The sequence below is a fragment of the Triturus cristatus genome, chromosome 8, assembly GCF_964204655.1.
Source record: "Triturus cristatus chromosome 8, aTriCri1.1, whole genome shotgun sequence".
Lineage (NCBI taxonomy): Eukaryota > Metazoa > Chordata > Amphibia > Caudata > Salamandridae > Triturus > Triturus cristatus.
Genome location: NC_140591.1, coordinates 1598038869 through 1598062030, shown reverse-complemented (window position 1 = coordinate 1598062030; position 23162 = coordinate 1598038869).

Sequence of the window (23162 nt, the reverse complement as noted above, 5' to 3'; positions counted from 1 at the left end):
CTGCCTGCTTTCTCTGAGCTTCCTTTTTGATTGCTTCTCCTGTTGATGCTTTCTTTCCCTGCCTGCTTGCTTTCTCTGATGATCCTCTGTCCCTGCTTGCTGTCTGAGCTTTCCCCCGATTCCTTGACCTGTTCCCGATTCCTTGCTATGTCTGTGCTTGCTTTTGACGACCCTTCTCTGTCCTTTCTTGATTTCTCTGCCCCCTTTGCCCTGCTTGCTTCACTGTTGCCACGAGCATGTCCCTGCTTTCTACCCCGCTGCTGTCCTTTTTTGCTCTCCCTCTCCTTACTTGAAAAACCTGCCCTTACAGTTCCCTGGTTTGTCTTCTTCGACTTACTCTCCCACCTCCGCACGTCCTCCCGTCTTTGCTTGCTCTTTCTTGTCCTTACTTGCTCTCTCGGCCCCCGGATGCCCCCAATCCCTTTCTAATCCCCTTTTCTAGCTCTCCCCTGTCCCTGCTTGCTCATCCCTGCTCTGCCTGTCCTCCCATGTGCAGCGCTCCTGCTCTTTCCCTCTCAGTCCCTCTGTTCCTTCTCTCAGTCTCCCTGCTGCCCCTGTTGCTATACCTCCTCCTGCCTGCGGCTGACTGCTTTCCGTAATCCAGCCTCTGTCTCCGACCCAACCCGTCTCCCCTGGAGAGATTTGATGCCAGCCGATCGTTCTAATGGTACTCCTTTCATCCCTTTCCCGCTGTGCCTGGCCAGTAACAGGCATATGCTGATTAACAAGGAGGGCTGGGTGTATTTGTGCCTACTTTGCTGTGAGTTGACCTACCTGTGACCTTGCGTGCCTGCAACAGCCCCACATGGACTGTCATACACAGATGCCTAGTCTGGATTCCACCTTATCCCGCTTTCTTTCACCAACATTCACTTCCTGTCTTTCAGTCTAATTTGTTAGGTCTCGCAAGAGTGATGAAACATCCACTTTGACTTGCGTATTCACAGAACACCCAAGGGGCTCCATGAGAAGTCACCAGAAGAGCTTGCTGAGAAATTATACCCCTGATACACCAACCACGTAGCCTAAAAAGTCTTATAAATACTTATACGGTCCCAAAAGCGAGACCTATTGGCTATGCCAATGCTTGTTTTCCGTGGGTCAAGTTAGGTATCTACACAACGTTCCACGCTTGTGCTTTTGCTGGTCCACGAAGGAGACCCACTAAAAGGGCAGCCTATTTAGTGCCACAAGAGGTACAGGAGGCAGCCTCCCAGTGTTTGGGACCCTCAGGGGTCCAGGTGTGCCGCGTCACTTCCGGGAGAGGGGGGCGGGGTTGAGGTACGTATACCTCTCCCCACCCACAGGGCGCCCTCTTTGCCCACTACCCCGACGCCGTTTTGTCGTCCGCTGTCCACGCTGTGATGGTCTCCCAAGTCAAAAAGGAAGATCATCCTGGACTCATTCTAGGGTCATCCGATGACTTCAGCCAGGCTATTCCTGTAATTATCTGGGGAAGTCATCCCAAGCCATCCTGAAGTCTGCCCACAGGGAGAAATATTTAAATGAGATGACTCTTACTGTAATCACAAAAACGACTCCAGGATGGTGTCCTGATTACTTCAATTAAAAATGCGTGATGATCCTTTACAACTCCAAGAATACTAATTGACAACTGCAGGATGAGTGTGAAGTACTCCAGGATGGTGTCCTGATTACTTCAATTAAAAATGCGTGATGATCCTTTACAACTCCAAGAATACTAATTGACAACTGCAGGATGAGTGTGAAGTACTCCAGGATGGTGTCCTGATTACTTCAATTAAAAATGCGTGATGATCCTTTACAACTCCAAGAATACTAATTGACAACTGCAGGATGAGTGTGAATTACTCCAGGATGGTGTCCTGATTACTTCAATTAAAAATGCGTGATGATCTTGTACTTCTCAAGGAATACTAACTGACAAGTGCAGGATGAGTTTGAAATACTACCGGATGATTTCAGGACAAACTCATGGTTACTGTTTACAACCACTGGATGATTTGCTAACATCTTCAGAATTATTATGCATTACTGTAGTATGATTTTATGACAACTTCGAATTGGAGTTAATGTACACAAGGGTATTGGGAAAATACTACGGGCATCACTGCCTAATAACCAAGAGTACTCAGTGGAATTATTTAGAAGTAATCCCAATTCGTAACATCCAAGAGTATCCACTGGATGGGCACTCTTGGCTATTGCAAATGGGCATTATTTCAGAATGGTTTAATAAAATGTTCTCGATGCTTGTAGATCACTCCTAAATGTTTAAATACAGACTTTCCAAATGTCCTTTCCTTCATCCTGGATTACTCAAGTCTAATTTAAAAACAAATTTGAAATGAAATACTTGGGTGAAACATGGTGTCCCTTTAAAAAAGAAAACTGTATGGGTTTAAAACAGGATTCTTCTTTAAACAAGGACAATGATATAAAATGAATTTGTGAGGAGCGTTGGTGTTAGCAACGTATGACCTTTCCCCATACTAATTGTGACAGGTCTTCATTTGAGCTAAACGACGTCACTCTAAGTTTTGATATGGTGACCTGTGGCAATACACCGAACAAAGAATTGGTTCAAATAAATGGATCTGAAATTACTTCTCACTGTGTGCTTTTATTTCGCCAAAGCATGTACATGACCTCAAAGAGAGATAGTATACTGTTCAGGATAACATTAAAAGTAAGGAAAGAGAATTTTAAAAAGTCCAGAAAAGAAGCAGCTCTATTGTGTGTTGCCAGATTCAGAGTATTTTGTCCTCTTTTGCAATCGCAGATCCTTACGACAAGAGCCCTTCGCGTAGTTTGGTTGTTGAGAGGAAGCCAGCTTGCACTAAGATTTCATAACATTCTGAAAACATAACAAAAGACTATATTAGTACACTTCCTACAATTGAGTTACTTTAGATTTTCTTTTAGATTAGCTGCCTTCATAAATCACTGGATTCCCCTCCACCATAAAGGGCGCCTTATGAGAGGTTTTAACACTGCTTTGCTGATGCTTCTGGCTCACATTTGAACTTAGGCCATTGATCAGATGGAAGGTGAAGAAAGAAAATATCCCTTTCTCAACTGTAAGAGTGAAGGGGAAAATTAGATTCAGAACAGTCCCAGAGTTTCAATATTATTGTAAAAAACGGCTTTTTATCCTCAAGAGACAGCAAATTTTAGGTTTTAATCTCCGCCACACATTGACCACAGTTTGACAGCATTGTGCCTTTAATCACTGCTCCTCTAACATTCAGGATAAATTACAGATGTACAAAGGTAAAGAGTGGTTTCCCAGTTACCAGAGTCTGTAAGCCACTAGATGTAGCCTGTGCAAACAGGGAGTAAACTACCTTGGGTTCAACTTATGCTGCCTTCAAGAAGGATATTGGCGGAAGGTCCACTGAACTACGCTTGCAGCATGCCCGTCTGGAAAAGAAAGTCCCAAATTCCCTTGCGGCCAGTACATGAATGCAGACAAGCAAGTGTTTGGACCAGGGATGCAGATGAAAGTATGAAGTAAGGCTGGAAGCACTGTGTGCTTTCAGTGCTGTCAGGAAGACTTCTAGTATAAGGCCTGGATTGCTTGCTTATTTGAAGAGAACTGACTGAAGGAGTAAAAAGGCAATACAAAACAGCATAAAAGGAACACTGCAGCAATAACGTGAGCCGCTATGGGACCACTTAGGCCTTAAGGTTTTATAAGTCAAAACACATTTTTAATGTTAGTTACTGTTTTTACACAAACAATTTGCAGCTTTAACCTGAATGTTCGTTACCAGAAGGGTAATTAGATGATTTGGAATATCTTACCAAATAAATCTGCAATTTCCGGTTGATCCCTGCCCAATGCTCATCTCAGCACACAATTTCATAATGAATAGGGTTCAACAGAACCTCTACCAGCTGCTGCATATCATCCTGCAGATAAAAAAGCATTAATATATATGCCATCATATATACATGATTTTAAAAGTAAACGTTTTTGTTTCTGGCCGGCTAATTGACATTCATAAGCACCATGTGTAACAGTGATCAAAAAATGATGCATTAGTGCCAGAAATACGCATTGGTCATGTCAAAAATGTACTCCAGAACCAATTTCTTTTTGCAAAGAACATACAATGTTTGTCAAAGCACACAGCGCTGCCTGCAAATTATAAATAGCCTACTGATTTCCACACATACTTCAGCTGGCCTACAATTCAGTAGGTGTTTTTATTATTATTATTTTTATTTTAAGGCACAGCTTTTGGTGAACAGAAACTTATTTCTGAGATATGCACGTGAGGAGTACAAAGTGCAGGAGAATTAGGAGTTTTAGGTTATGTGGTCAAAGTTGCTTCTACTCACTTGGTTTTAAAAGATGAGTTTCACTTACCTTTTGAGAAATCATTCTTATCTTGAAATTTTCTTGCATTTGTTTGTATTAGTTCGAGCTCCTCATTCAGACCCGTAGCAGGGTAATCTGACGAATAGCTGTAATTTCCTAGAATAATTGACAAGCAGTTAAACATGATTAACTTATGAAAAAAAGTATTTTGTAAATAGGCACATAACATTGGGAATTCAACTTCTTAAGCATAAACAGATAATGTGTGGTTGAGTTTCACTAATTCTCAAATGAAATGATTGCCCATTGTGTTGCATGTTAGGAAATAAATTAAACCCACCCACACACAACAGATGAGATAACGCACTTGAGCAAATCAAATAGGAAAGGAAACCCTATGTTTCGCTCAACTGCACCAACACCTTATATGGCATATTGACTGGTGAATATTATATATTTATTACAAGGTCACCACTCTGAAATCCAAAGCACCTGCCACCATGAAACGACACACACTCATCTAACCTTACACAGGACAGAACATCTCACATCCAACTCAGCACAGGTACGCCATACAGTCATATATCACTTTGCTCCCAGGAGCACTTTCTGAAAAGACATACCATGCACAAACATGCAGCAGAGCACATTAGAACATCAAGAGAGGCATGCATGAAGTGGTACTTGTATTGCATGAGCCACCTAGAGGAGCAATACAGCTATGTACAGCAGCAAGAGACCCTACATAGCGTTAAAGATCCTTTACGAGTCAATTAACATGCTGGTTCTTATTATGTGATACTGCAAAGAGCATGTCATCCTGAGGAATGAGCAAATCGATCAATAAAAGTGTTCTGGCAAAGACTTCCAGCACCAAAATCCCACACACACTGCTTCCAAGACAAGACAGCACCTTCCAAATAGAAGCGGACTAGAACACAATTCCCAGAGTGTATCATTTCAGGAGGGCATGGGCTGCTGTTATGGATCCATTCTACATCCTCCTTTCAGCATCTAAAACAGGTAATACTGAAGATGGACAATCTATGACACAAAAGCTGGTTCATAAAAAACAAGGCCCTTGACACCCAGCATTAGACATAATAAGGCTCAAGGAGAGCAGGGTGCTGGCATTGTAAGTCACGCCCGCTCCTATTGCAGACAGGGAGTGGGAGTCAAGTGCGGCTAAATTGGTCAGTCCGTGACAAGAACGCGGTTCGCGTTCAGTCACAGATCTGCCTATCATTACCCACACTCCCTTTGTGTTGTCGACTTACCTGCTCGGGTCCTGTTGTCCCGGAGTCGGGAATTCGTGGTACCATGATTGGACGTCTCTGACATGTTACGGCTCCGACACGCGGGTCTTCCTCTTACATGTTGTTGATCTCTTCTTCAGGGTTTCTGTCCGCATCCATGTTCCCTCGCCGGAGGTACCTGCTTGTGTAGCTCTGTTTCTTCACGCCGGAGTTTCTTCAGCCTCTCGTCCTGTACAGAATACAATGAGAGAAGAAAGATATATTTAACCAAAGAATCCTGATCTATCAGGTATATGGTAGGATGATGATGTTATGTATGGTTAGAAGGACATAGTTACTTATCTGATCCACGGAGAGTGGAAAAATGGTTATTCTTTTGCTTCCCTTATTTAACACGGGCTGGATATAAAGAAAAAATAGATGTAAGTTAGTTTCCTGATTTCTTAAGGAGACGCTATATCCCTATCTGACTCAGCACCTTTTTGTGTAGATTTTTCATATTGCATCCTATCTAGGAAAATATGTTTTTTGCCTAGTATTAATTAGGATGTATATTTTTGGGGTCTAATTGAGTGCTACAGTGGCATTTGTTGAGGTTAGTCCCTCTCATTGTTTTTTGCAATTATACATATAACTTCTTTTACCATAAGGTGAATAGCTAAGCTCACAAAAAAGGGTCACTGCCATTCTGCAGAACCAGGCAAACAAAGATGTGGGCTCTCAGTCATGCTGCATAACCAGGCTAAGAAAAAGCAGGGCCCTGGTCGAAGGTGCATAACATAGGCTCAAATACCATATACCAGTGGTTAGCTGCATAGAACACATTTAATTCATGCTACTTACACTAGATGTGGAGCACTGGTCTGTGCCAGACACAAGAGCTCACATTTATACGGGGTCACTGGTCCGTGCTTCATACTCTGGCTTCACCCACAGAACTAGCCTATGTTACACAGTAGCGTTTAGGGGGACAAAAGAAAATAAATAGTGCCACGTTTTTTTGTTTCTGTTCAGTGAAGCAGCCCTGATACCAGGAGTGGGGCCTAGTAGAGTTACAGAAGGACAGCATCACAATACAAAGGTTTACTTTTTGCTTTCATACACACTTTTTCCCTCAGGCACTCACAGAGCCTTAAATGTTTTTCTAGATTACCTTTTACTGCTGTCACGATGCCAAATGGTGCTCCAGGCTGCCTTGCTTTTCCCCTCACGTAGACAGCAGCAGTTCCCCGATTAGTACTCCTGGGAGAAGTAGACGTGATTCCTTTGGGTAGACTGCAGGAGACAACTGGGAGAGAGACGCCTACAAAAGAAACTCCACCCAAGGTTATATCAAAAATGGCCTTTGTATTATCATAAAACACATTAGAAACATAATCACACATTTCCACTGTGCCAACTGGCACTAGGCAATATTCACAGGAGATTATATACAGGACCAGGCCAATAGGGCCACGGTCAGAACCATCAGAACACGTAAGTAAACGCAAATATAAAAACACAACCAGTAACTACTGGTACCATAATGACCTAAGCATTATTGAACAAATTGTGTGATCCTGAGCAAATACCTTTTCAATTTTTTCAACATAATCTGTTTGGTCATTGTGATCAACTTCTAAATGTTGTAATAAACATTGCACATTAAAAATAAAGTTAAATATACAAGAGCTATGCTATATTTTACTACTAAACAGGCAGCCACAAGTGCGCGGCTGCTATGTTAAACATAAAGCGTGGTGCTGAGTATTGTATAAAACTTAAATTCAATGTCAGTAGTAAGCTTTTTAAAAAAGGTTTTCTCACCAAAAGTTAAAGTGTGTCGCTGCAGCGAGCGCTTTTAGTAAATATAAAGGCGGCGTGCATTTGTAAATATAAAAGCGTACAAACAAAAAAAGTAAGCACGACTGCTATACTTGAAGCAGACTGCGCAGCTAAAATAAAAGCGGACGGCGTGATGTGATGTGGTGTAGGGGCAAATCATTAAACAAAATAGTGCTCACAGCCAAGATAAAGCAGACCGTGTAACGAGACAAGTAAAAGGTCCAATTGTTATGGACGGTAACAAATGCAGACAAGGCGAAATCAAGGAGGGACTAACAAGCCTAATAACGACTCGGAAGGCAGCATTTATGAAGGACATTGACACAAGCCAATTAAAAATATGTGCGGAGAGTGGGCAGGACCTTAAAGCCATCCTCCAATACTGCATGCCTCGCAGCAGCGCATGCGCTGCATAGGCTCGACCTAAACACAGATAAAAGGGAGAGGAAGAAAGGAAGAGATATCGGAGTGGTAAAGACAGATAGGGTACAGAAGGAACGAGAAGAGTGAAGAGAACTGGTAATAGCAGAAACTGGAGTGCGAGAAAGGAGGCTGATAATTAAAAGTGGAAACGGCATGGAAGGGAAAAAGGAGATCTGGAAAAGGAAGCGTGAAAAAGGATAGAAAAGAAAATGGGCAAAAAATAAGGAGGTGAAAAGTAGTTTGGGCATATTATCAAGGTCCGGCGTTAAAATTATCGCCGCTTTATCGGCAGAAAACTGCCGCTAAAGCGGCGATAATTGGCTTGATAATATGCCGAAGAGAATTCCAATAGAAGCCCATGTTCTGGTGTCAACATGGGCTTCTATGGGAATTCTCTGGTGAAATTTGAAGGAAGAAAAGAACATAGTGCAGGTGACGGGAAAAGGCTGTATGCCTCCGCTCTATAATATATATGTCTAGAAATAAAATATATGTAGTTTAGGGAGGACATGCCTGTATCATTGCTGGGCTTCACCTTATGCATAGCTCTGTTGCCCAGACACACAATAGTGATTCATTCAACGTGACAGGGTTTTCTGCCATGAATATGTTTTACTTTATTAGTTAATTGGCTCAGGGAAAACCTATGAAAAAGTCACCAGGAAAGGAAAATAGGCAGAGAGAATTGTATTTTTTATTATTATTCTCTCTGCCTATTTTTCCATTCCTGTTGACGTTTTCATACTTTATCCCCTGAAACAATTAACCAATAAGGTCAAATACAATAACATGAACAGATGAATGGCTGTGGAATGGGGAGGTTACTTGTAGATTAATGCTCTTGACATGGTTGCAAAGTTTTTATGTTGGGAACCACTGCCTGCTAAAAGCCCAGAAAGCACCTTTGAAAAGAATTCTCTGAAGCCATCTGCTTCGTGTCATGAAAGCTCGGTGACCTACTCGGTGATACTGCACGCATGGGGCCTGCAGCAAATTAAAAAAGGTAGTCAAATGAATAAAATGTAGCCATGAACAGCTAGGTTTTCACTAGGCAACTAAAACAGCTCATCATATCATCGCAACTTTCCTACATAATGCTCAGCTATTAAGGTGCCGATCACGATTCGGCAAAAACCGGGTACGAACCGTCGGACGGGGCATATTCTCCATCCGACGCGTACCCAGTCGCACCAAAATACAAACATGGAAGTACGATTCGCATGGAAGCAACAGTTCCGTACGAATCGTACAAAAGCCCGACCGACCAAAAAAACCATACAAATGTGATCCGGGAAAGTGCCGACGTGATGTCGGGACGCACGCAGCCTGCCATTCACGAACCAGGAATCCTGATTCGCACCGACGTCATCCCGCACGGTGAATATTTTCCGACAGCCAAAAACTCCCGGGAAATCCGACGCGAACAAGGAGTACCTGTACGCGATGGACAGACATGGACCCGAACCTACGTGTCCTCCCGGCCCTCATAGCAGTCGACCTCCTCTACAGGTTACGACGCAGACGCCGCAGAAGGTCAGAACAACAAAGGGAGGGGGGAAATGGGGGGGGCAGGAGCAGGGGCAGGCCACAAAACCCCCACCCAAGTCACACAGCACACATGCCCTGGACATACCTGACCCCCAGGCCCTGGTCACTACGAGGGGGGGGCGTGTCCAGCAAAGCCAGCGGACGCCACAACGGAAGTGCCTGACGACGCGAATTGGCAACACAACCATACAGGTATGTCCAGTACCCACACCTTAAGAGCATGGGTACAAGTCGTACCCCGCCCACACCCACGTCATCCCAACAATGGCTGGACGGCCGTACCCACGTGGCAAAGGCCTGGGTACGGCCCGCACAAGCATCACATAGCGTGGGGACGCATATGTACGGACCGTACCCCCACCCCAACAGTGTAAGTACGACACGTACCCCCCAGCCGCGGTCGTCAGGAGCGTACCCCCAAGCCAACAGTGTAAGTACGACATGTACCCCCACCCGCGGACGTATGGAGCGTACCCCCACGCCAACAGTGTAAGTATGACACGTACCCTCACCCGCGTATGTATGGAGCGTACCCCCACCCCAACAGTGTAAGTACGACACGTACCCCCACCCGCGGTCGTATGGAGCGTACCCCCACGCCAACAGTGTAAGTACGACTCCTACCCTCACCCGCGGATGTATGGAGCGTACCCCCACACCAACAGTGTAAGTACGACACACGTACCCCCAGCCGCGGTCGTAAGGAGCGTACCCCCACGCCAACAGTGTAAGTATGACACGTACCCCCACCCGCGGACGTATGGAGCGTACCCCCACGCCAACAGTGTAAGTACGACTCCTACCCTCACCTGCGGACGTATGGAGCGTACCCCCACCCCAACAGTGTAAGTACGACACGTACCCTCACCCGCGTATGCATGGAGCGTACCCCCACCCCAACAGTGTAAGTATGACACGTACCCCCACCCGCGGTCGTATGGAGCGTACCCCCATGCCAACAGTGTAAGTACGACTCCTACCCTCACCAGCAGACGTATGGAGCATACCCCCACCCCAACAGTGTAAGTACGACACGTACCCTCACCCGCGTATGCATGGAGCGTACCCCCACCCCAACAGTGTAAGTACGACACATACCCTCACCCGCGTATGCATGGAGCGTACCCCCACCCCAACAGTGTAAGTACGACACGTACCCCCACCCGCGGTCGTATGGAGCGTACCCCCACGCCAACAGTGTAAGTATGACTCCTACCCTCACCCGTGGACGTATGGAGCGTACCCCCACCCCAACACTGTAAGTACGACACGTACCCTCACCCGCGTATGCATGGAGCGTACCCCCACCCCAACAGTGTAAATATGACACGTACCCCCACCTGCGGTCGTATGGAGCGTACCCCCACGCCAACAGTGTAAGTACGACTCCTACCCTCACCCGCGGATGCATGGAGCGTACCCCCACCCGTGTATGTTCTAAGCGTACATATCCTGAAATAGGAGGTGTGTGTGCAGAGTCCTCCCAGCAGTGCCCAGACATGAGAGGGGTGTGTGCAGAGTCCTCCCAGCAGTGCCCAGAGACAGGAGGGGTGGGTGCAGAGTCCTCCCAGCAGTGCCCAGAGACAGGAGGGGTGGGTGCAAAGTCCTCCCAGCAGTGCCCAGAGACAGGAGGGGTGTGTGCAGAGTCCTCCCAGCAGTGCCCAGACACAGGAGGGGTGGGTGCAGAGTCCTCCCAGCAGTGCCCAGACACAGGAGGGGTGTGTGCAGAGTCCTCCCAGCAGTGCCCAGACACAGGAGGGGTGGGTGTAGAGTCCTCCCAGCAGTGCCCAGACATGAGAGGGGTGTGTGCAGAGTCCTCCCAGCAGTGCCCAGAGACAGGAGGGGTGGGTGCAGAGTCCTCCCAGCAGTGCCCAGACATGAGAGGGGTGTGTGCAGAGTCCTCCCAGCAGTGCCCAGACATGAGAGGGGTGTGTGCAGAGTCCTCCCAGCAGTGCCCAGAGACAGGAGGGGTGGGTGCAGAGTCCTCCCAGCAGTGCCCAGAGACAGGAGGGGTGGGTGCAGGGTCTTCCCAGCAGTGCCCAGAGACAGGAGGGGTGTGTGCAGAGTCCTCCCAGCAGTGCCCAGACACAGGAGGGGTGTGTGCAGAGTCCTCCCAGCAGTGCCCAGACACAGGAGGGGTGTGTGCAGAGTCCTCCCAGCAGTGCCCAGACATGAGAGGGGTGTGTGCAGAGTCCTCCCAGCAGTGCCCAGAGACAGGAGGGGTGGGTACAGAGTCCTCCCAGCAGTGCCCAGAGACAGGAGGGGTGGGTGCAGAGTCCTCCCAGCAGTGCCCAGAGACAGGAGGGGTGTGTGCAGGGTCCTCCCAGCAGTGCCCAGAGACAGGAGGGGTGGGTGCAGAGTCCTCCCAGCAGTGCCCAGACATGAGAGGGGTGTGTGCAGAGTCCTCCCAGCAGTGCCCAGACATGAGAGGGGTGTGTGCAGAGTCCTCCCAGCAGTGCCCAGACATGAGAGGGGTGGGTGCAGAGTCCTCCCAGCTATGCCCAGACATGAGAGGTGTGTGTGCAGAGTCCACCCAGCAGTGCCCAGACATGAGAGGGGTGGGTGCAGAGTCCTCCCAGCAGTGCCCAGACACAGGAGGGGTGGGTGCAGAGTCCTCCCAGGAGTGCCCAGACATGAGAGGGGTATGTGCAGAGTCCTCCCAGCAGTGCCCAGACATGAGAGGGGTGTGTGCAGAGTCCTCCCAGCAGTGCCCAGAGACAGGAGGGGTGGGTGCAGAGTCCTTCCAGCAGTGCCCAGAGACAGGAGGGGTGTGTGCAGAGTCCTCCCAGCAGTGCCCAGACACAGGAGGGGTGGGTGCAGAGTCCTCCCAGCAGTGCCCAGACATGAGAGGGGTGTGTGCAGAGTCCTCCCAGCAGTGCCCAGACATGAGAGGGGTATGTGCAGAGTCCTCCCAGCAGTGCCCAGACATGAGAGGGGTGGGTGCAGAGTCCTCCCAGCAGTGCCCAGAGACAGGAGGGGTGGGTGCAGAGTCCTCCCAGCAGTGCCCAGAGACAGGAGGGGTGTGTGCAGAGTCCTCCCAGCAGTGCCCAGAGACAGGAGGGGTGTGTGCAGAGTCCTCTCAGCAGTGCCCAGACATGAGAGGGGTGTGTGCAGAGTCCTCCCAGCAGTGCCCAGCCATGAGAGGGGTGGGTGCAGAGTCCTCCCAGCAGTGCCCAGACACAGGAGGGGTGTGTGCAGAGTCCTCCCAGCAGTGCTCAGACACAGGAGGGGTGTGTGCAGAGTGCTCCCAGCAGTGCCCATGGACAGAAAAAGGCTGGAGTACCCACAGATCCAATTGACACAATTGTCAGTCAGGTACACAAAGACCCTGCAGCACATGTAACACATGTGTGCGAGGCTGGGAGTACACACATGCATACAGCCGAAAAGGGAACATGTCCACATGAAGTCATGTCGAGGGACTACATACACAAGTACTGTGATCACCAAGGATGCCACGAATGAGGCAGGTGGAGACATCACCCTGCATGCATGGCCAAAGTTGAAGTGTTCCGTCACACACCCAGCCAATGTAGACACAGCTCTGCGCTAAATATTGGGAACACCCTGCAGGGAAGATATCAGGGTACACAGAGGAAGGAATACACCTTGAGACAATTTCACCATGCAGTAACTGCTTACATGAACAAAGAAAGTTAGCTAACACCTTGTGATGGCACACAGATCCCAGGGTCCCCCCAATGAGCAGCACACTACTACATTTCCCACACACCCAACACATGAACACCACCCAAAACCATGTAGCAGCCCCACCAACAGCAATACCAGCAAAGCAGGAATGTTCCAAGGGAAAATAATACATTGCTTTATTCAGCATGATGAAAAAAATCTTGTATGTAGGAAGTTCAATATTTACAAAGCCCATAGGCAGTCCAGAAGACACAGCTGGATGGGGGACACAGTGGGATGCGTGTCCCCTAGCTTGCCTGCACAGTTAGATTCCGTCGTCTTCCACAGGGGTGAGGGCATCATGTGGGGGGGAAGGACCAGGCACCGCAGGGACATGAGGGCGAAGGGTAGGTGACGTGGGTGCAGGGATGGAGGACTCCACCACAGAGGGTGGGGCAGGGCCAAAGGCGGAGGCCAGGATGTCGCTGCACACCTTAGCAAGGTCCTCCAGGGAATCCCCTGCACCCGAACGAACCACAGGCCCCAAGGAGGGGGGGGTCAGAGGGATTGGTCGCAGTGCCACTGGGGGAGGGTGTAGACAGGGGGGGGACTCAACCACCCTGACCAGGGACTCCCTTGACCGCTTGCGGGGTGGTGTCACTGTGGGGCTCAGGGACAGAGCGGCCATGAAGGAGTCTTTCTGGGATATGTGGCCAGGAGAGCTGAGGGGAGGGGATTTGGAGGGAGTTGATTTTGTGGAATGCGGACTCCCACTCTGGCTGCGTGTCTTACGTTTGCCCCCCGACCCAGTGGGTGTGCCTACTTCACCCTGTGTGTGCGTGCCAGGAGGTGTGCGGGTGACCTTCCCTGCTGGTGTGGTGCCTGTGTCCGTTGTGGTGTGTGCATGCTGACGTCTGGGTGTACGTGGGACAGGCATGGGAGTGGGAAGTGTGGATGGGGCAGGGGTAGGGGGTTGGATGAAGCGCTGCAGGGACCCACTGCTGCAGTCAGTGTCGAGTCTATCGACCTCAGCAAGCTGCGTTGGTCAGCCTGCGATGAGTGAATGCCCTCCAAGTATGCCTCCATGTTGTTGAGGACCTAGCTGTGGCCATGGAGGACATTAAGGATCGCAGCCTGACCAATCTGCAACTGCCGCTGGATGTCCACAGACTCGGCATTGGCGGCAGCAGTGGAGACAGGGGCAGGGGGTGCGGTGCCTGGCATGAAGGAGACATGCGGTGACTGGGCACGCTGGGAAGGGACACGAGCAAGTGGGAGGCGGCTGATGGCAATGGAGGGGGCGGGGCGAGATGTTGTGCTGCTGTCAGCTGCTGGTGCAGCCTCCTCCCAATCGGAGAGATCATCCTCGGACCCGTCAGCTTCATACTCTGTTGTGCCAGTCGACAGGTCCCCGGCTTCACTCTCCTCGGCCTCAGTCCCACTCGATGTGCCAGCCACGATGTCACCGCTGGCACTGGTGCTAGGTCCCTCTGCTGCGTCTGTGCCCATGTCTCACTCCGTGTCCCCCGACGATGCTGTGGGCAGGGTGAAGAGACATAAATTAATCATACACCTGTATACAAATGTCACATGAGTCCAATCTACATAGGTTACAGTGCATAGCCTGAAAAAAAGAAGAGTTACATCTACAAAACAAGGTACATATGTAGGGCATGCAAGACACAGTTATTTGACCCACAATGCCACTGAAAAACTATGGAGAGCATGACACAATAGCAAATGAGATGAAATGGAATTTTGACTGAGGAGCAAGGCCCTGGGGACAATCCAGCACTGCATCTGCACCACACAGCGTGGCAGTAAATAGGGATGAGCAGGGACCATATCCAGGAACTAGGGGCACATGCAGCATAGGTTATACTGAAAACATGCCCACCCTGACTGGCTCACTGCACCTTGAGTGTATGTCCAGACAAACATCACACACTGGCCAGTCCTAGCAAGGAGATTTCAGGTTTTGACATGTAGGCCATGCCCACACCAACCACCCCCTACAAGAGACAATTATTTGGAGACACAGGAAGCACTTACATCTCTTAGTCTGGGTGAAATACACATGGGATGCAAACATTCAAGATTGCACACAAAATACCCAAGGTGCCCTTGTCCAAATAATCATGTACAAATGGGCATCATCAGATGAGTGTAACAAGACACACAGGCAATGGCCACCGTGAGTATGAACAAGGAAAATCAGGTCAGGCTGTACAGTGGACACTCCTACTACATTTCACGTCAATATACATTGGGCCAGGGGACAATGGCACAGAGCACAACCTATGCTGTAGACACAGAGATTGTCGACATTTTCGGATTACACACATGATACCTAGGATAATATGCTCCTGGGGACAGTAGTGGCCACACAACTCTATGCTCCTGAATGGGAATGACTGCAACACACGCTACCATCCCTGCACTATGCGTACCGCACACTCATGCACATCATGTCACAGGCGACCACATAGGACATGCGTGCTGTAAGGCCTCACACTTGAGAGACTAACTCCCATGTCTGGACTCAGCATTAGTGCCAACTGACATGGAACCCACAAGTCCAGAACTGGACAGGGCACAGGCAAGGTCCCAAAACCTGTTACCCACCACCCCCACACATGATGCTGCAGGCATTGTACACGTAGAGAAGGTGCCAGGCTACATAACCTTTTGATGGAGTGACTACACACAGACCAGGGAACACATTGCAAGGAGGGGAAGGGAGGCAGGAGAGCACTACAATACTGTGGGTAACAGGATCTGCACGGCACCATTAAACCCTGGCAATGTATCCATGGAACAGTGCACTTACAAATGCTGGTGAAACACAACAAACACACATGTACCTACCCCCTTCCTGCTGCTGCATCTCCTGTAAGCGCCTGTCCAAGTCTGGAAATACCACCGCCAGCACACGCTTGTGGATGTGGGTGAGACGGCGGCGCCCGCGGTTCTTATGGCTCTCAGGTGAGTCCCCCAGCAGGACCCGTGTGATCCTCCGCGTCCAGCACCGGATATCCTGCCAGCGTTTCCTCACCTGGGACAGGCACCGCTTGCGACCATCCGCACTCCTCACGGCACTGACGGCGTTCAGCCAGATCTGCTCCTTGGCAGAGGCGCCTACCTGTGAGGATGAACAAGTGACACTACATCAATACACCTGCAACATGTCACAGAGACACATATGAGAACAAATTAGCTGTTTACAACAAGGCATGTCATGCAGCCAACGCATTGCACCTTTGCCATAGGGACATTCTCCTCTGGGGAAGGGCAAAAGCAGTACGTGCCAGTGAAAGTACACAGGTGGAATGAGGGCAAAGACACAATCAATGATCAAGGCTCACACTGTGCATCACACCCACCCCTCCTGTCTCTGGGCACTGCTGGGAGGACTCTGCACACACCCCTCCTGTCTCTGGGCACTGCTGGGAGGACTCTGCACACACCCCTCCTGTCTCTGGGCACTGCTGGGAGGACTCTGCACCCACCCCTCTCATGTCTGGGCACTGCTGGGAGGACTCTGCACACACCCCTCCTGTCTCTGGGCACTGCTGGGAGGACTCTGCACACACCCCTCTCATGTCTGGGAACTGCTGGGAGGACTCTGCACCCACCCCTCTCATGTCTGGGCACTGCTGGGAGGATTCTGCACACACCCCTCCTGTCTCTGGGCACTGCTGGGAGGACCCTGCACACACCCCTCTCATGTCTGGGCACTGCTGGGAGGACTCTGCACACACCCCTCCTGTCTCTGGGCACTGGCTGGGAGACATCAGGCATTCCCCCCCCTGGGACCCCACCTACAGTACATAGCATGTGTGTTACACCTGGACACAATGCCAGAAGTCACAGTCACAAAAAAGGGACACAGTCTGTGCTAGTAGCCTCTGCACTCACCTGATACCCTGGTCACCCATACAGCATGGGGTACTGTGGGAGGATCACATCCAGCAATGCCAGGTTCTCCTCCAGGGTGAATGGCTGTGACCTCTCCACAGACCTTGACATGGTTCCAGGGAATCAGGAGCAGCAGCAGTGTGGTAGAATCCAAATATGTGTAGGCAAGTGATCCCTCATGGGGCCTGGCTGCCTTATATCTGCATTGCTGGCCTGTTTCATGCACAGGAGTACTGAGTGATTGGTCACTCACTTTTGCATCCTATGTTTCCTCCAATCCCTTCAAACCTAGCACACTCATTTGTTTTTCATACTTTTTTTCTTCAGCATGATGTCAACTCCTGAACCACATTGCAACAAAGTAGATTCATTCAAACTGACTTCTGCGGTGCACCTTCCAGAAGAAATTCAAACTTTTAAATTGGTCTCCATGACAACCAGCATGCATGTAGGCATTTCTACTTGTCCCTCATGTGTCCCCTATGTAATATGGAGTTTCACACACAGGTACGGTGCGTACCGGTGCCCTAGGGTACCCCAAATGCATGGCAACGGCCCGTACGCGCGTGTGCATGGCCCGTATCACTATGGGTACGCTCGCGTATGCGTGCCCATAGTGGTACGGACCGTACACACGCGTGTACGCTCACTATCACAATGAGTACCCATACGCGAGGACACCCATAGTGGTACGGACCGTACACACGCCTGTACGCTCACTATCACAATGAGTACGCATACGCGAGGACACCCATAGTGGTACGGACCGTACACACGCCTGTACGCTCACTATCACTATGGGTGTTCTCGCGTATGCGTACTCATAGTGATAGTGAGCGTACACGCGTGTGTACGGTCCGTATCACTATGGGTACACATACGGCAGCACTCCCATAGTGATAGGGAACGTACACAGGCCCTCTTAGCGGAAGTACGGTGCCTTTCACACATCACAGTGGTGACAGGCAGCACACAGGAAGGAATAGGGCTGCCATGGATGGACATCAAGGCATTGTCTGGGCAGTACTACATGTGTGGGGCACAGGTGTGAAAGGCTGTGATGTGGCACATTACTCCAGAGTCGAGAAGGCACCAGATGTATGATGAGATGTGTACAGGTGTTATGTGTGACGGTGCAATGTGTGCCATGCATGCCCTTGACTCCTTTGACATGTGTGCATGTCGTACTGCACACTTGGGATGAGCGTCACTGGCATGGCACGGTCAGCAACACACGCAAGTGTCCCCTGATGGCCGCTACAGGGGTTACCACACCAGACATGTCACTACCCACGGTGCATGATGTGACTATGTCATGTATGTTTCGGGGGTTCCCATTAGCTTGATGTTGGAGCTCCCTCAAAAGCATCAGCTGTTGCAGCAACCAACATGTGTCTGTGTGTAGATCAGGGGTCTTCAAACTGTGGGGCGCGACCCCCAGGGGGGCCGTGGAGTGATGCAAAGGGGGTCGCGCCTTCCCAGTCACACTTCTGCCCAGGCCCAAGAGCTTCAGCCCCCCCACACTTCCCCCGTACTGTGTCTCAGCCCCGGGCTGCTGCAGTGAAACTTGAGCTGCTGGGGGCTCAGCTGGGCAGTGTCTGGATTCCTATCTCCGGCACCCCTGTGTTTTTTCACAGGTCTTTAAAGACCATTTGCATTTTAACATGCCTTTGTAAACTGCTTACAGAGGCTTAGGTTTTTTTGCTGGTTCCAGTACCCCCTGGGTCCCCACTGTGAGCATTCCTTACATTTGGATTTTCCATTCACTGCTGTAGTGTGAGCATTTCATGGAAAGGAATACAAAGTTGGCTTCCTGGGGGCGCCGTGAGTGAAAGTTTATTATGCTTTTGAAGCACCTGCTGCAGCGTTTCTTTCCCCGGCAATTACCAGGCCTCACATAAATGTCAAGATAACTTGTGTGATTAATTATCTTCCTGGAGAGAGATCAGAATGTTGTATAGTTGAGGTTTTGACTTTTAGGTGAAGTTAGTGCAGAGGGTTAATATGCCTGCTGCAAAGAACGTGTACCAAGTAGATTACAGAGTGCGTATGATGTGAAGAGATCAGCAGGTTACTGCTTTCAAAAGAGACATCCTTTTGTTACTTGTAATATATAACTTAAAGTCCTAATAGAGAATAGTGAGCTATTAACTTTCATCCTAGAACAGCATGCACACTACAAAGAATACATTATTAGACCATTGATTAATGTTGCAAAAAGGGTTAATTTGGCTAGAAATCAATTCTTATTATTAAAGGAAACTCCCAACTATGCTGTTTCTTTTTCAACTCTGAGTTTGTGCTTCTCTAGACCAAGCACTCTTGAACTATACTGCCTACCAGTATGGATGACATGTGACTCCTATACTTTTAGTCCTTTGGCTTATGTAACATTTCCTATACACTGATTTACACACTTATGATTGATTGTCTCTGTGTAATGTGTGTGTGATGCAAAGTGCTCGGACACCCTACACTGGTATGAGTGGCACTATATAACTAATTCAATGCATCTGAGAGTGTGGGGTTATGGAGACTTGGTCACTGTTAAAGGGTGCTAGTGAGAGAATCCGTGGTGGGGGTGGTCATTGTGGGGGGCACCAACAAACATTGTCGCACAGGGCACCACCAGCACTAAAGCCGGCCCTGGGAAGTATGCACAGATAAGCGCTGAAAATACCGCTTTAGGTGACTGCTTTTTTTTTGTACCGACTGGGCCACCAAAATAATCTGCTGGCAACCCTAACCATAGGACTGGAAGTTTGTTGCAGGATCAGCACATTATTTATTTCCTTCACTCTCGATCCCCGATTAATGCCGCAATAGTTTAACTTAGATATTAAAGTCTACGCCCCCGTCAATAACATGCTGAGTTACTTCATGGGTCTGGGAATGCACCCTGCATTCAGACAACTCATTCCTCATTCTCGCCCTTTATTGTCCCGCTCACCTTGCACTCACAGTGATCACAATACACTCACACTGATCACCATGCACTTGCACCATTCACCCGCTCACCTTGCACTCACAGTGATCACTCTGCACTCAAAATGCACTTGTCCTGCTCACACTATACCTCAACCTGCAGTCACACAAGTACACTACTCATCCTGCACTCATGTGACACTTCACTCACCTGTCCCCCTCACTACTCAATATGCAACTCACTCAAACAAGCCCATCAGTAATCATACATTCATTCATCCCATTCTGAACTTGCATCCGCACCCAAAATGAGAGAGGACAGCAAGGGAGTGAGAGAATTTCATTGAAGAGGTCAGGGATGAGGAGAAATGTAAATTGCCGAAGAGAAGTGTGGACACGCAAGAAGTGAGTGTGATCCAAAGGTGAGGGCTTCTGTTAGAACAAAGGGGAGATGTGAAAGAGGAATGGGGGGACTGGAGAGGTGTAAGATACAAATAGACAAAAATTTGAATGAAGAGACGAGGTGAATGAGAAGTGCTGAGGGGCACGGGAGGTGACAGGGCCAGAGAGGCCATGAGATAAATGTGAGAGACTGTTAGAGATGAGGGCAGTGAAAGGACAGAATGGCAAGAGGTGATTAAAGGTGAAGTGAGAGGTTGAATGGGGAGAGTTCAGAAATTGTAAAAAGGGGTGAAAGTAAATGACCTGCAAAGTGAGAGAGGGATCCGGGGTTAGGAGAGGAGAGAGGGATGGAAGGGAGGGGGTGAGAGGAAAGCTGCATGGGTAAAAGGCTTAACTCTACACAAAACCGCCAGGGTTTTAAGGGACCCCTGCTTCTTCCGGTCAGGGCCAGGTGAGCTTCTAATGTGGCAGCACGTATTGCTGCAGAGTGGAAGGCCCTTCACAAAGGTTGACTTGAAATCTTTCTGATGATAATTGCTGTATTTTGGTTATAAATGGGTACTGATTGGGTGAAATCTTTCCTCAGCGTTACTGTGTGTAACAAATATCAAAATAATGAAGCAATGCTATCCCAAAATACGCGGCATCACATAACCTTATTTACATTTTCATCCCACGCAATTTAGTCAACAGGTTTAGACATTTTTGTCAAGAGGGGGTCCTTACGCCTCAAAATGTTGACAGGGGGGTCTCGGCATCCAAAAGTTTGAAGACCTCTGGTGTAGATGGACATGGCACACTGTTACGCACACCAGGCCACATGCGGTATTGGATGTGAGGTGCCTATGTATGCATGGGACACGGAGTAGCGTAACAAGGACAAGTCTGCCTCCTCTCTATGAATGTGTGGTGAGTCATTACATGTACACCTTCATGGCAAGGTGTGTGGGCTGTCCTAGTGTTATGTCATGTGACCTGTGGCTCTAGTGTTCCGCTACCAGTCTCTGAAATCGACATCCTACTTCTGCTGATGTGTGGATGTATGTCACTCCTGTGTTGCGTCTGGTTGTTCACTTACACTGGGACACAGCTAATCCAATGCCATGGCATGTGGAGGTTCACAATCTCCGTGTGTAGCTGGGTCTTGGTAGGATTGTCACCTGGCAGCCATACGTGTCCATGACATGTGGCACATACCTGCTTCTGTATGTCGCAGATGTGTATTGACAGATTAACATGTGCTCAGCACCAAATGAATGAATGAATGAATGAAGCGGATTTATATAGCGCAACTAAGCCCAATGGGCGTCAAGGCGCCTAACCAAACAGTACTGACTCAGAAAATACGCGGAACTTACTGGTAGGCCTTCACAAAATACCAGGTTTTAAGTGCTTTCCTAAAAAGGACCAAAGATGGTTGGGACTTAATCTGTAACGGAAGAGAGTTCCAAAGCCGTGGAGCAACGATGGAAAACGCTCTACTACCCCATCTCACCTTCTTACTTCTGGGGATCACCAATTGATTAGCCTCTGAAGAGCGGAGACATCTGCTGGGAATATAACGTACCAAAAGGGACCCCAGAGCATTAGAAGGGCCAGCGGAAAGGGCTCTGTATGTGAGACAGAGAAGTTTAAAAGAAATTCTGAAATGGATGGGGAGCCAATGTAAGTGCTTCCTAGCAGCTGTTGCAGAGGAACGTTTCGGAAGAGCCAGGACGAATTTAGCAGCGGCATTCTGAACAACCTGAAGGCGCTGGATGAGAAGTTTATTGGTATCCGCATAGAGTGCGTTACAATAATCCAACCTCGAGCCAACAAGAGCAGTCACAGTTTGCTTGCGTGCCAGTGGTGAGAGATAATTAAGAATTTTTCTTAGGGTCGTAATGACACCCCAACATGTAGAAACCGTCCTGCTAATCTGGAGATTCATAGTCAATGAAGTGTCAAAAATGACTCCAAGGTTCCTAGCAGACTTAACAGGGGAAGGGCAGGTTCCCAATGATGTAGGCCACCAATCACTAGACCAGATATCTTGGTCTTTACCAAAGACAAGGACCTCAGTTTTGTCGGCATTCAGTTTTAAGGAGTTTAAAACCATCCAATCCGCGACCAACTGCATACAGTACCTAAAACTGGACGCCGAAACACTGACAGGGTGGGCTAGAGACACCATGATTTGTGTGTCGTCAGCATAGGAGACTACCTCCATCCCCTGAGATCTTACTAACCTAGCAAGGGGGGCAACATAAAAGTTGAATAAAGTTGGGCTTAGAGCAGACCCTTGAGGCACCCCACATTGCAAAGATTTAACAGGGGAGAGGAAGTCTCCAAGCATGACTCTTTGCTCTCTCAGATGTAAAAAAGAGTCAAGAAGGTCTAAAGCCGGCCCGGCCACCCCTGCCTCCCTTAACCGAGATGTTAAAATGGAGGGAGACAGGGTATCAAACGCTGCAGTAAGGTCCAGGAGAACTAAAATAGTTGTCTGACCCCCATCAACCTTGCAGCGAATGTTATTTACCACCATCGTCAGAGCAGATTCAGTGCTGTGGAATTTCCTGAATCCATGCTGAGAACTGTCAAGAAACTCAGAGGAGTCAAGAAAGGTGGATAGATGGAGATTGAGATGAGCTTCTAGCATCTTGGCAGGAGCAGGTAACAAAGAGATTGGTCTAAAATTCTTCAATACTCCCGGATCAAGAGAAGGCTTTTTAAGGAGAGGTCTGACTATAGCCTTTTTCCACGTCACAGGAAAAATACCCTGGGCTATGGCCTCATTCATCACTTCCAGCAAAGGAGGCAGAAGGATCGTCCTGCAATCCTTTAAAACTCTTAAGGGATAGGGATCAGCAGGAGAAGCAGACTTAGTCCTATCAAGAAGGGCATTGAGACTCTCTAGAGAGAGCGACGGAAAAAGAGTAAGGAGCTTA